The following is a 14,073-nucleotide window of genomic DNA, read 5'->3' as shown; positions in this document are numbered from 1 at the left end:
GGCTTGGGGATTTGAACCCGGCAACCTTTTCAGTTACTGGGTCAACACTCCAGGAAACCTTATCTTAATTATTGTCCAGTCGTGTGGTCCAGTGCTGTAAGGAAACACCTAGTTAAGCTGCAGTTGGCCCAGAACAGAGAGGCACGTCTTGCTCTTCATTGTAATCAGAGGGCTGATATTAATACTATACCAGTCTCTCTCTTGGCTAAGAGTTGAGGAGAGACCGACTGCATCACTTCTTGTTTTGATAAGAAACATTAATGTGTTGGAAAATCCCAAAGTGTTTGCATCGTCAATTTACACAAAGCTCTGATACACACACACACACTAGGCCCCAGCAGACATGCCACCAGGGGTCTTTTCACAGTCCCCAGGTCCATTGAACAAATTCAATGAAATGTACAGTATTGTACAGAGACATTACTGTGACCTACTGGTGTGTCTGTACTGACATGTGACCTACTGGCTGTGTGTCTGTACTGACATGTGACCTACGAGTCAGAGTGTTCTCATAGACTGGGACTGAGTCAGTGTTCTCACAGACTGGGACTGAGTCAGAGTGTTCTCACAGACTGGGACTGAGTCAGAGTGTTATCAGAGACTGGGACTGAGTCAGAGTGTTATCAGAGACTGGGACTGAGTTCAGAGTGTTCTCACAGACTGGGACTGAGTCAGAGTGTTATCAGAGACTGGGACTGAGTCAGAGTGTTCTCACAGACTGGGACTGAGTCAGAGTGTTATCAGAGACTGGGACTGAGTCAGAGTGTTCTCACAGACTGGGACTGAGTCAGAGTGTTCTCACAGACTGGGACTGAGTCAGAGTGTTCTCCCAGACTGGGACCGAGTCAGTGTTATCAGAGACTGGGACTGAGTCAGAGTGTTCTCCCAGACTGGGACTGAGTTCAGAGTGTTCTCACAGTCCTCTGGCTCTGCTCCACTTTCATTCTTCAGATATATGTCTGACTAATCTGACCCTACACTGCTTCGTCAGTTCACTGTGACCGGGCCGATAAGCAGACAACTAAACATCACCTTCCCACTCAGCTTTTTATGATTTCAGCACGCAAGTGATGAACCTTTTATCTAACTGGGAGTTACTGTGACGTATGGTGCTCTTTGCCTAGTTATTTTGTTTCCCTGCTATGAGGTGACCTCTCTTCGTCTTGTTTCCCTGCTATGAGATGATCTCTCTTATTGTTGTTTCCCTGCTGTGAGGTGACCTCTCTTCTTGTTTCCCTGCTATGAGGTGACCTCTCTTCTCGTTGTTTCCCTGCTATGAGATGATCTCTCGTCTTGTTTCCCTGCTATGAGGTGATCTCTCTTCTTCTTGTTTCCCTGCTATGAGGTGACCTCTCTTCTTGTTTCCCTGCTCTGAGGTGACCTCTCTTCTTGTTTCCCTGCTCTGAGGTGACCTCTCTTCGTCTTGTTTCCCTGCTATGAGGTGACCTCTCTTCGTCTTGTTTCCCTGCTCTGAGGTGACCTCTCTTCTTGTTTCCCTGCTCTGAGGTGACCTCTCTTCGTCTTGTTTCCCTGCTATGAGGTGACCTCTCTTATTGTTTCCCTGCTATGAGGTGACCTCTCTTCTTGTTTCCCTGCTATGAGGTGACCTCTCTTCTTGTTTCCCTGCTCTGAGGTGACCTCTCTTCGTCTTGTTTCCCTGCTATGAGGTGACCTCTCTTCTTATTGCTTCCCTGCTATGAGGTGACCTCTCTTCGTCTTGTTTCCCTGCTCTGAGGTGACCTCTCTTCTTGTTTCCCTGCTCTGAGGTGACCTCTCTTCGTCTTGTTTCCCTGCTATGAGGTGACCTCTCTTATTGTTTCCCTGCTATGAGGTGACCTCTCTTCTTGTTTCCCTGCTATGAGGTGACCTCTCTTCTTGTTTCCCTGCTCTGAGGTGACCTCTCTTATTGTTTCCGTGCTATGAGGTGACCTCTCGTCTTGTTTCCCTGCTATGAGGTGACCTCTCGTCTTGTTTCTCTGCTATGAGGTGACCTCTCTTCTTGTTTCCCTGCTCTGAGGTGACCTCTCTTATTGTTTCCCTGCTATGAGGTGACCTCTCTTATCGTTTCCCTGCTATGAGGTGACCTCTCTGCTTGTTTCCCTGCTCTGAGGTGATCTCTCTTATCGTTTCCCTGCTGTGAGGTGACCTCCCTTCATATTGTTTCCCTGCTCTGAGGTGACCTCTCTTATTGTTTCCCTGCTATGAGGTGACCTCTCTTCTTGTTGTTTCCTTGCTATGAGGTGACCTCTCTTCTCGTTGTTTCCCTGCTATGAGGGGACCTCTCTTCATATCGCGCTGTAGGTAGCTAGCCTAGATTAGTTTCATATTTGGTCTAAATGATATTATCATCCTATTGCTTCAGGATCATGAAAGAGGAGATTTTGTGAGCAACAGTTCACTCGAAGTTTACGAGATTTAAAAAAGAGCTTTTTGAAGCTGTGTAAGAGGTTACGGACTAATTCCACAAGTATCTGGTTCGCCTGTTAGTTGAGTGTGTGTGTGTGTGTGTGTGTGTGTTTGTGGACGTGTTTAACTATACTTATGGGGACCAGAAGCCTCCACAGTAATAGTAAACAAACCCAAAACAGGTCTAATTCTATTTCTAGGAGGTTTTAGAGTTCAGGTTAGAATTAGGGTTAGAATTATGTTCAGTGTTAGGAGCTAGGGTTCGGTTTAAGGTTAAGGGTTAGGTTTAAGGGGGTTAGTGAAAATAGGATGTTGATCGGGACTGAATTAAGTCCCCACAAGGTTAGTTATACGTGGGTTTGTGTGTATACAGTGCATTCGGAAAGTATTCAGACCCCCCCTCGACTTACAGCATTCAAATGTCAATCTTCTTGCTAATTTATTGATAATAAACTGAAATATTGCATTTACATAAGTATTCTGACCCTTTACTCAGTACTTTGTTGAAGCACCTTTTGGCAGTGATTGCTGCCTCGAGTCTTCTTGGGTATGACACTACAAGCTTGGCACACCTGTATTTGGGGAGTTTCTCCCATTCTTCTCTGCAGATCCTCTAAAGCTCTGACAGGTTGGATGGGGAGCATGCACAGTTATTTTTAGGTTTCTCCAGAGATGTTTGATCGGGTTCATGTCCGGGCTCTGGCTGGGTCACTCAAGAACATTCAGAGACTTGTCCCGAAGCCACTCCTGCATTGTCTTGGCTGTGTGCTTAGGGTTGTTGTCCTGTTGGAAGGTGAACCTTCGGTTTTCATCAAGGATCTCTCTGCACTTTGCTCCGTTCATCTTTCCCTCGATCCTAACTCGTCTCCCAGTCCCTGCCACTGAAAAACATCCCCACAGCACGATGCTGCCACCACCATGCTTCACTGCCTGTTCAGGGGCAGAACGACAGATTTGTACCTTGTCAGCTCGGGCATATGAACTTGCAACCTTTCGGTTACCAGTCCAACGCTCTAACCACTAGGCTACCCTGTCGCCCCTTTGGCAAACTCCAAGCGAGCTGTCATGTGATTTTTTTACTGAGGAGTGGCTTCTGTCTGGCCACTCTACCATAAAGGCCTGATTAGTGGAGTGCTGCAGAGATGGTTGTCCTTCTGGAAGGTTCTCCCATCTCCACAGAGGAACTCTGGAGCTCTGTCAGAGTGATCATTGGGTTCTTGTTCACCTCCCTGACCAAGGCCTTTCTCCCCAGATTACCAGGTTGGCCGGGCGACCAGCTCTAGAAAGAGTCTTGGTGGTTACAAACCATTTAAGAATGATGGAGGCCACTGTGTTCTTGGAGACCTTCAAGGCTGCAAAAAAATGTTGGTTACCCCCTTCCCCAGATCTGTGCCTAGACACAATCCTGTCTCGGAACGCTTGTTTTTTGCTCTGACATGCACTGTCAACTGTGGGACCTTATATAGACAGGTGTGTGCCTTTCTAAATGATGTTTAATCAATTTAATTTAGCACAGGTGGACTCCAATCAAGTTGTAGAAACATCTCAAGGATGATCAATGGAAACAGAATGCACCTGAGCTCCGTTTCGAGTCTCATAGCAAAAGGTCTGAATACTTCTGTAAATAAGGTATTTCTGTTTTTATTTGTAATACATTTGCAAAACTTTTGAAAAAACCTGTTTTCACTTTGTCATTATGGGTTATTGTGATGTCATTATGGGGTATTGTGATGTCATTATGGGGTATTGTGATGTCATTATGGGGTATTGTGATGTCATTATGGGGTATTGTGATGTCATTATGGGGTATTGTGATGTCATTATGGGGTATTGTGATGTCATTATGGGGTATTGTGATGTCATTATGGGGTATTGTGATGTCATTATGGGGTATTGTGATGTCATTATGGGGTATTGTGATGTCATTATGGGGTATTGTGATGTCATTATGGGGTATTGTGTGTAGATTGCTAAAGATAAAAAAATATATATATATATCCATTTAAGGATAAAGCTGTAACCTAACAAAATGTGGAAAAAGTTAAGGGGTCTGAATACTTTCTGAATGCACTGAACACATTTGTATGTGGGTGGATAAGGCTTGTGCACAGAACCAACCATCCTAAAAGGCAGGTTCCTCCTGTACCACCCTCCCTATGTGCTCTATAACACACAGATCAATGTATGCAAATGGTGTATATGCCTCAGATTACATCCTACTCCCTATATAGTGTAGTGGGGAACAGAAGCCTGGCTGGTGCCCGAAGAGAAGAAACATTCACTGGATTACAGGGCAGAATAAAAGACAGCAATGTTCCAGGAAATAACCGTTATTAACCCAACCAACTATAACCCAACTGTTACCTGGGAAAGAACTGCTAGCTAATAACCCAACCAACTATAAACCCACTGTTACCTGGGAAAGAACTGCTAGCTAATAACCCAACCAACTATAAACCCACTGTTACCTGGGAAAGAACTGCTAGCTAATAACCCAACCAACTATAAACCCACTGCTACCTGGGAAAGAACTGCTAGCTAATAACCCAACCAACTATAGACCCACTGCTACCTGGGAAAGAAATGCTAGCTAATAACCCAACCAACTATAAACCCACAGCTACCTGGGAAAGAACTGCTAGCTAATAACCCAACCAACTATAAACCCACTGCTACCTGGGAAAGAACTGCTAGCTAATAACCCAACCAACTATAAACCCACTGCTACCTGGGAAAGAACTGCTAGCTAATAACCCAACCAACTATAAACCCACAGCTACCTGGGAAAGAAATGCTAGCTAATAACCCAACCAACTATAAACCCACTGTTACCAGGAAAGAACTGCTAGCTAATAACCCAACCAACTATAAACCCACTGTTACCAGGAAAGAACTGCTAGCTAATAACCCAACCAACTATAAACCCACTGTTACCTGGGAAAGAACTGCTAGCTATTAACCCAACCAACTATAAACCCACTGCTACCTGGGAAAGAACTGCTAGCTAATAACCCAACCAACTATAAACCCACTGTTACCTGGGAAAGAACTGCTAGCTAATAACCCAACCAACTATAAACCCACTGTTACCTGGGAAAGAACTGCTAGCTAATAACCCACCCAACTATAAACCCACTGCTACCTGGGAAAGAACTGCTAGCTAATAACCCAACCAACTATAAACCCACTGTTACCAGGAAAGAACTGCTAGCTAATAACCCAACCAACTATAAACCTACTGTTACCAGGAAAGAACCACTAGCTAATAACCCAACCAACTATAAACCCACTTCTACCTGGTAAAGAACTGCTAGCTAACAACCCAACCAACTATAAACCCACTGCTACCTGGGAAAGAACTGCTAGCTAACAACCCAACCAACCATCAACCCTCTGCTGGTCGCCTGCCAAGAAAGAGTTAAGGGGTTGTGAAAAACAACTGCCATTTCAGTTTATGGAAGTGTCTGAAACCCTAACTTAAAGGAGAAGACACCTGACCTGATAACGCCATGCTAAAACCATGCATCTTCCTGTGTGTTGGAAAGAGGCACTATTCTCCTGTAGGCATGATAGATCTGGCGTTTGGTAAACTGGGTTCCTCACACAGTGTTGGAAAGAGGCACTATTCTCCTGTAGGCATTATAGATCTGGTGTTTGGTAAACTGGGTTCCTCACACAGTGTTGGAAAGAGGCACTATTCTCCTGTAGGCATTACAGATCTGGTGTTTGGTAAACTGGGTTCCTCACACAGTGTTGGAAAGAGGCACTATTCTCCTGTAGGCATTACAGATCTGGCGTTTGGTAAACTGGGTTCCTCACACAGTGTTGGAAAGAGGCACTATTCTCCTGTAGGCATTACAGATCTGGCGTTTGGTAAACTGGGTTCCTCACACAGTGTTGGAAAGAGGCACTATTCTCCTGTAGGCATTACAGATCTGGCGTTTGGTAAACTGGGTTCCTCACACAGTGTTGGAAAGAGGCACTATTCTCCTGTAGGCATTACAGATCTGGCGTTTGGTAAACTGGGTTCCTCACACAGTGTTGGAAAGAGGCACTATTCTCCTGTAGGCATTACAGATCTGGCGTTTGGTAAACTGGGTTCCTCACACAGTGTTGGAAAGAGGCACTATTCTCCTGTAGGCATTACAGATCTGGCGTTTGGTAAACTGGGTTCCTCACACAGTGTTGGAAAGAGGCACTATTCTCCTGTAGGCATTACAGATCTGGCGTTTGGTAAACTGGGTTCCTCACACAGTGTTGGAAAGAGGCACTATTCTCCTGTAGGCATTATAGATCTGGCGTTTGGTAAACTGGGTTCCTCACACAGTGTTGGAAAGAGGCACTATTCTCCTGTAGGCATTACAGATCTGGCGTTTGGTAAACTGGGTTCCTCACACAGTGTTGGAATTCTACAAGATTTCTTGAAATTCTACAAGTGTCCTTATTTCCTTTTGTTTGGAATGTCAGGGAGAAAAACTGGCCTAACGTGATGTCGGTCCGGAACATTCACTTGCTAGAAGTGTAAACTGAGTCATAGTGGTCGACTGAGGCCAGGGTTCAGAAAGCAGAGGACGGATGATCAGAGGGGGGAGCACATGAGGGAGGGGGGGGGGGGGCATCTCTAAATGTCGATCTCAGAACACTGCTCTGACTCAGTGCTAGAAACATCTCAGAACACTGCTCTGACTCAGTGTTAGAAACATCTCAGAACACTGCTCTGACTCAGTGTTAGAAACATCTCAGAACACTACTCTGACTCAGTGTTAGAAACATCTCAGAACACTACTCTGACTCAGTGTTAGAAACATCTCAGAACACTACTCTGACTCAGTGTTAGAAACATCTCAGAACACTACTCTGACTCAGTGTTAGAAACATCTCAGAACACTACTCTGACTCAGTGTTAAAAAACATCTCAGAACACTGCTCTGACTCAGTGTTAAAAACATCTCAGAACACTACTCTGACTCAGTGTTAGAAACATCTCAGAACACTACTCTGACTCTGTGTTAAAAACATCTCCGAACACTACTCTGACTCAGTGTTAGAAACATCTCAGAACACTGCTCTGGCTCTAAAATCACTCACTCACACAGCAAACAACCATTTAGGAAGATGGATGTGTGTGTGTGGTGAAGGAAAACAAATCTTTAAAAAATGTTTACTTAAAAGAAAGAAATGGATGAGTGATTTGAGTCTCTAAAGACAGTGTTTAATTTATGCCCCAGTCCCAATGCTTTGCCCTGGTTAATACTGTCTCTATCAAGTCGGCGCACAATTGGCCCAGCGTCGTTCGGGTTTGGCCGATGTAGGCCGTCATTGTGAATAAGAATTTGTTCTTAACTGACTTGTCTAGGTAAATAAAGGTTAAATACATTTATATATATATATTTTTTAAATAAAGTTGATATGGGATATAAACAGGATAGATGTGGTATGATGAATTTCCATTGACATATGGTCATACAGCCAGTCATTGAGACAGTTGAAGGTCTCTCCTCCCGACGCTGCATCTGTACACAGGAAACGGATCTAAATGGTCCCACTTAGAAAACTCCCCTCTGATATGTCAAGGTAAGTACCGGAGACGAGACAATCTCCCAGCTGTCCTCCTGCAGCGCCTGCTGCTATCGGTCACAACGTAGGTAAGATGTCCTGAAGTCACACAGAAACACAACCACTTAGAGAGAGAGAAGATGTCCTGAAGTCACACAGAAACACAACCACTTAGAGAGAGAGAAGATGTCCTGAAGTCACACAGAAACACAACCACTTAGAGAGAGAGAAGATGTCCTGAAGTCACACAGAAACACAACCACTTAGAGAGAGAGAAGATGTCCTGAAGTCACACAGAAACACAACCACTTAGAGAGAGAAGATGTCCTGAAGTCACACAGAAACACAACCACTTAGAGAGAGAGAAGATGTCCTGAAGTCACACAGAAACACAACCACTTAGAGAGAGAGAAGATGTCCTGAAGTCACACAGAAACACAACCACTTAGAGAGAGAGAAGATGTCCTGAAGTCACACAGAAACAGAACACAACCACTTAGAGAGAGAGAAGATGCAGGTGAGATGTCCTGAAGTCACACAGAAACACAACCACTTAGAGAGAGAGAAGATGTCCTGAAGTCACACAGAAACACAACCACTTAGAGAGAGAGATGTCCTGAAGTCACACAGAAACACAACCACTTAGAGAGAGAGAAGATGTCCTGAAGTCACACAGAAACACAACCACTTAGAGAGAGAGATGTCCTGAAGTCACACAGAAACACAACCACTTAGAGAGAGAGATGTCCTGAAGTCACACAGAAACACAACCACTTAGAGAGATGTCCTGAAGTCACACAGAAACACAACCACTTAGAGAGAGAGATGTCCTGAAGTCACACAGAAACACAACCACTTAGAGAGAGAGAAGATGTCCTGAAGTCACACAGAAACACAACCACTTAGAGAGAAGATGTCCTGAAGTCACACAGAAACACAACCACTTAGAGAGAGAGAAGATGTCCTGAAGTCACACAGAAACACAACCACTTAGAGAGAGAGATGTCCTGAAGTCACACAGAAACACAACCACTTAGAGAGAGAGAAGATGTCCTGAAGTCACACAGAAACACAACCACTTAGAGAGAGAGAAGATGTCCTGAAGTCACACAGAAACACAACCACTTAGAGAGAGAGATGATGTCCTGAAGTCACACAGAAACACAACCACTTAGAGAGAGAGAAGATGCAACAGGGAAAACCCCCTTTTTTGCAGCACTTTCTGAATGGTTATTTTAATTTATTTTTTTAGCTGCTTAAAAATGTGCCGTCTGTCCCCTTCTTCGTTTCTCCCCATAAAATGTAGTCACTGTTGCCAGCCAGCTACGGTGAGAGACAGTTGAAGGGCTCTCCTCCCGATGCTGTAGCAGTTTATACACAGTTCAGGGGGTCTAATGGTGCTACTGGTAGTCAAGGTCACTACTGGAGACTAAAGACTCCCTCAGCCGTCCACCTGTCCATGCTGCTATCTAGAGGACATTCCCATGGTGTTAAATAAGGAGAGTTGAGAAAGAAAATGGAGGAGGAGGAAAAAAGGCAGGTATTGGCTCCCACTGACACAATAAAACACTCCTACACTGTCTTTCGGAGATATACCAGGAGAGAGAAAGTGTGTGTGTGTGTGTGTGTGAGTGTTTATCCCCTCCACTGTCTGTGTGGCCTAACATCAGTCTCTGTATGAGGAGAGATACTGTGTTCAAGAGGGATGAAAAGAGAGCGCTCAGATCAAACATACTTTTCTAATTGTAGACAACAAACGTCCCCAGAGAACTCATTTTCTGCTCATGTCCATCCTAACGTGACTGATACCGGTGTTCTGTTCTGTTCCAGGAACAGTCTCTACAGTCCTGTCCTCTCTATTGTAGGGTTAATACAGGTGTTCTGTTCTGTTCCAGGAACAGTCTCTACAGTCCTGTCCTCTCTATTGTAGGATTGATACCGGTGTTCTGTTCTGTTCCAGGAACAGTCTCTACAGTCCTGTCCTCTCTATTGTAGGATTGATACAGGTGTTCTGGTAGGACTGATATGCTGATATGCTCTGGGCCCATATCCACCGAGTGTCTCAGAGTAGAAAATTGGTGGTAAGTGCTGAAAATATTTTACTCCTACTCTTAGGGTTAAAAAAAACAAATCTATGCATGAAGCATAGCTTTGGAGTTCTGGAGGTTTGGAGTTCCGCTGCTTTGGAGTTCCTGTGATTTGGAGTTCCGGTGCTTTGGAGTTCCGGAGCTTTGGAGTTCCGGTGCTTTGGAGTTCCGGTGCTTTGGAGTTCCGGAGCTTTGGAGTTCCGGTGCTTTGGAGTTCCGCTGCTTTGGAGTTCCGGAGCTTTGGAGTTCCGGTGCTTTGGAGTTCCGGTGCTTTGGAGTTCCACTGCTTTGGAGTTCTGGAGGTTTGGAGTTCCGCTGCTTTGGAGTTCCTGTGATTTGGAGTTCCGGTGCTTTGGAGTTCCGGTGCTTTGGAGTTCCGGTGCTTTGGAGTTCCGGTGCTTTGGAGTTCCGGAGCTTTGGAGTTCCGGAGCTTTGGAGTTCCGGTGCTTTGGAGTTCCACTGCTTTGGAGTTCCGGTGCTTTGGAGTTCCACTGCTTTGGAGTGTTTTTATATTTCTATATGATCTAGATGTAACAGTATCTAGATGTAACAGTATCTAGATGTAACAGTATCTAGATGTAACAGTATCTAGATGTAACAGTATCTAGATGTAACAGTATCTAGATGTAACAGTATCTAGATCTAGATGTAACAGTATCTAGATGTAACAGTATCTAGATCTAGATGTAACAGTATCTAGATCTAGATGTAACAGTATCTAGATCTACGTGTAACAGTATCTAGATCTACGTGTAACAGTATCTAGATCTACGTGTAACAGTATCTAGATCTACGTGTAACAGTATCTAGATCTACGTGTAACAGCATCTAGATCTACGTGTAACAGCATCTAGATCTACGTGTAACAGCATCTAAATCTACGTGTAACAGTATCTAAATCTACGTGTAACAGTATCTAAATCTACGTGTAACAGTATCTAAATCTACGTGTAACAGTATCTAGATCTACGTGTAACAGTATCTAAATCTACGTGTAACAGTATCTAGATCTACGTGTAACAGTATCTAAATCTACGTGTAACAGTATCTAAATCTACGTGTAACAGTATCTAAATCTACGTGTAACAGTATCTAGATCTACGTGTAACAGTATCTAGATCTACGTGTAACAGTTTCTCTTTTGACAAGGATTTCACAAGGTCTATTTCACAATTTATGCCAAAATACTTAAATAAATAAACTGTTTTTTCATTCTATTGTTTAATTACCTGCCTCGTGTTATTTCCAGTTAATCATTTGGAGCGTCAGCATCACCTTGTTCAAAACTATGTCTTCGTTGGGAATGCCTATTGGAATGAAATCACACCTTAGGCAAGGTTCCCCACTGGCGGCCAGCGGACCAAAGTGGTTTTATTTGGCCCCCCAAATTTAGGACTAACATATATACATATATTTATTTATTTTAAGCTTGGGGGGCTATGTAAAACCGCAAATATATATATATATATATATATATATATATATATATATATATATATATATATATATATATATATATATATATATATATATATATAGCTGGACATAAGTCTGTAAAAACAGCAGGAAATCAGCTCCATGTGATTTTAATTTAAGAAATCTGTATTCTCACACATAATAGAGAGACAAGTGATGAATACAAATGTACGCAAGGGTTTGAAATATTAATGTTTTTAGTCAAACATTCTTTCTGTTTGAGCTTCTTGCGGTCAATTTGCAGTCCACAAATGATTAGTAATTATGTTCCTGCCCTCCTACCAATCCGCTGGAGAAAAAGAATCAGCCCGCGGCTGAGTCTAGTTGATGATTCCGCCTTAAGGGGGTCAAAATTACAACGATGCTTCAATGCGTCCTCCGGTTTACTGCGCAGTGCGCACTGCATACAAATAATAATACAAATATGAACACGATAAAGAAAGATATCCAAGCCATAACAATAACCTATAAGGCTTTTGAACGCAACTATGACTTGTGTTAACTTTGATTGTGTTCCGTGAAAAGTATAGACGTGTATGCAACATTACCGGCAAGTGACTTGATGTCTGACTCAGAGGAGTTGTGTTCAATGCGGAAGACACATTTCGGTTGAATGCATTCAGTTGCGCAACTGACTCGATATCCCCCTTTCACTTTTGCCTATTGCGCAAAAGGCTATTTATAGTTGATAAACGGGAGTAACGCGAGTGTTGATATAACGGTCATATTGTCAAAATTCCGCTTTTAACTACCATCAGTATTGGTTAAAAGAAATGGCAACATATTAGTCAAAAAAAATTAAGAGTGTGTAAAGCGATCGTGTCAGGCGAAAATTATGTGAAAGGTTTTACCATTGCATGTGCAGTCCCACATTCACTCTGAAAGCGATGGGTTATTCCACATAATTTGCAACAATGTCAATGAACGTCATCGCTATATTTCCTTTGCGGTACCTCAAACTGTCGTGATTACCAGCCGAGGTAAACTGTTATTGTAAGTTGATTTTGTCTGGGCAGTGTCTGAATAACATCCTAAAACCTACTCCGAGCAGGGAGTTATTGTTGTCTTAAAAACAGTTTTTTTTAAACCTGATTCCAGGACCTGTTCTGTTCCAGGTACTGTATCTACAGTCCTATCTACTTTCCATTACATGCTTTTTAGCCTGGGCAGTTTTTACGTCCCAAATGGCACCTATTCCCCACAAGCGTACTAATTTGACCAGGGGTCATAGGGCATGGGCGCTAGTCAAAGTAGGACACCAGATCGGGCGGGAAACAGTTGCATTTTGTAGTTTATTTGAAAACAACAACTTTTCAAATACTCAGTCAATTATAGTTTAAAACTAAAATGCAAACTATTTATTTTATTTTTATATTCATATACAGGTCTCAGAAAAACGATTTGAACTTATTTGGAATACCTTTAGGAAAAACCAAACAATATTTTAATGAATTTGAATACATATTTTATTTATTTATCCTTTATTTAACGAGGTAAGTCAGTTAAGAACAAATTCTTATCTACAATGACGGCCTACCAAAAGGCCTCCTGAGGGGGACGGGGGCCTGGGATTAAAATAAATAAATAAATACAATATAAATAACATAGAAGTTATTTGAACAAATGTAAATAAAAACAAATTTGATGTCTGCCAAATATTTGCTGGAAGAACCAAAAAAACGACAACAGTTAGTTTGAATTAGTCTAAATATATGATTATTTTAACACACTGGAGCACTCTCAGATACTAATATACCATAAAGCCTATAATTAAACACACGAGGGATATAGAATCAACATAGTCATTTTTAAACTGCCAAAGTGGTCGAACAAATATATATATATTTACAATGAGTGAGCTATAACACACGACATCCGGTTCTTAGTGTAGTAACTTTGTGATTATGACAACAGCGTCATTGTTGTTAAGAGGACACAGAACGTTGGAAATGTCTTTATAGTGACATCATAATGGAGTCATTACATAAAGTGGAATAAGGAACCATCACTATTCCTTCTGTACAGTAGTTGGAGAAAAAAACCTCAGCTCATTGCTATGCAATTAAAATGCAATTACCCAAAATATTATGTAACAATATGCTGCTCTAAAAAAAAGCCATTACAGTTGTATTACACAGGCACCAGAACAGTTTAATGTGTTATTAAGTGTTATCGCGAACAGTAACAAAATATGACTATTAAGTGTCGAAAGGAAACTAAAACATCCCAGAAACTGTCGTCTTGAATCAACTACAGCCAAGGTAGGTGGATAAGCAGGTTTGTTCGTGTTCCTAGTAAACTGTCGTCTTGAATCAACTACAGCCAAGGTAGGTGGATAAGCAGGTTTGTTCGTGTTCCTAGTAAACTGTCGTCTTGAATCAACTACAGCCAAGGTAGGTGGATAAGCAGGTTTGTTCGTGTTCCTAGTAAACTGTCGTCTTGAATCAACTACAGCCAAGGTAGGTGGATAAGCAGGTTTGTTCGTGTTCCTAGTAAACTGTCGTCTTGAATCAACTACAGCCAAGGTAGGTGGATAAGCAGGTTAGTT

This window comes from Oncorhynchus mykiss, chromosome 2, assembly GCF_013265735.2.
Source record: "Oncorhynchus mykiss isolate Arlee chromosome 2, USDA_OmykA_1.1, whole genome shotgun sequence".
NCBI classification, from domain to species: Eukaryota; Metazoa; Chordata; class Actinopteri; order Salmoniformes; family Salmonidae; genus Oncorhynchus; species Oncorhynchus mykiss.
This window is presented reverse-complemented; position numbering follows the sequence as displayed.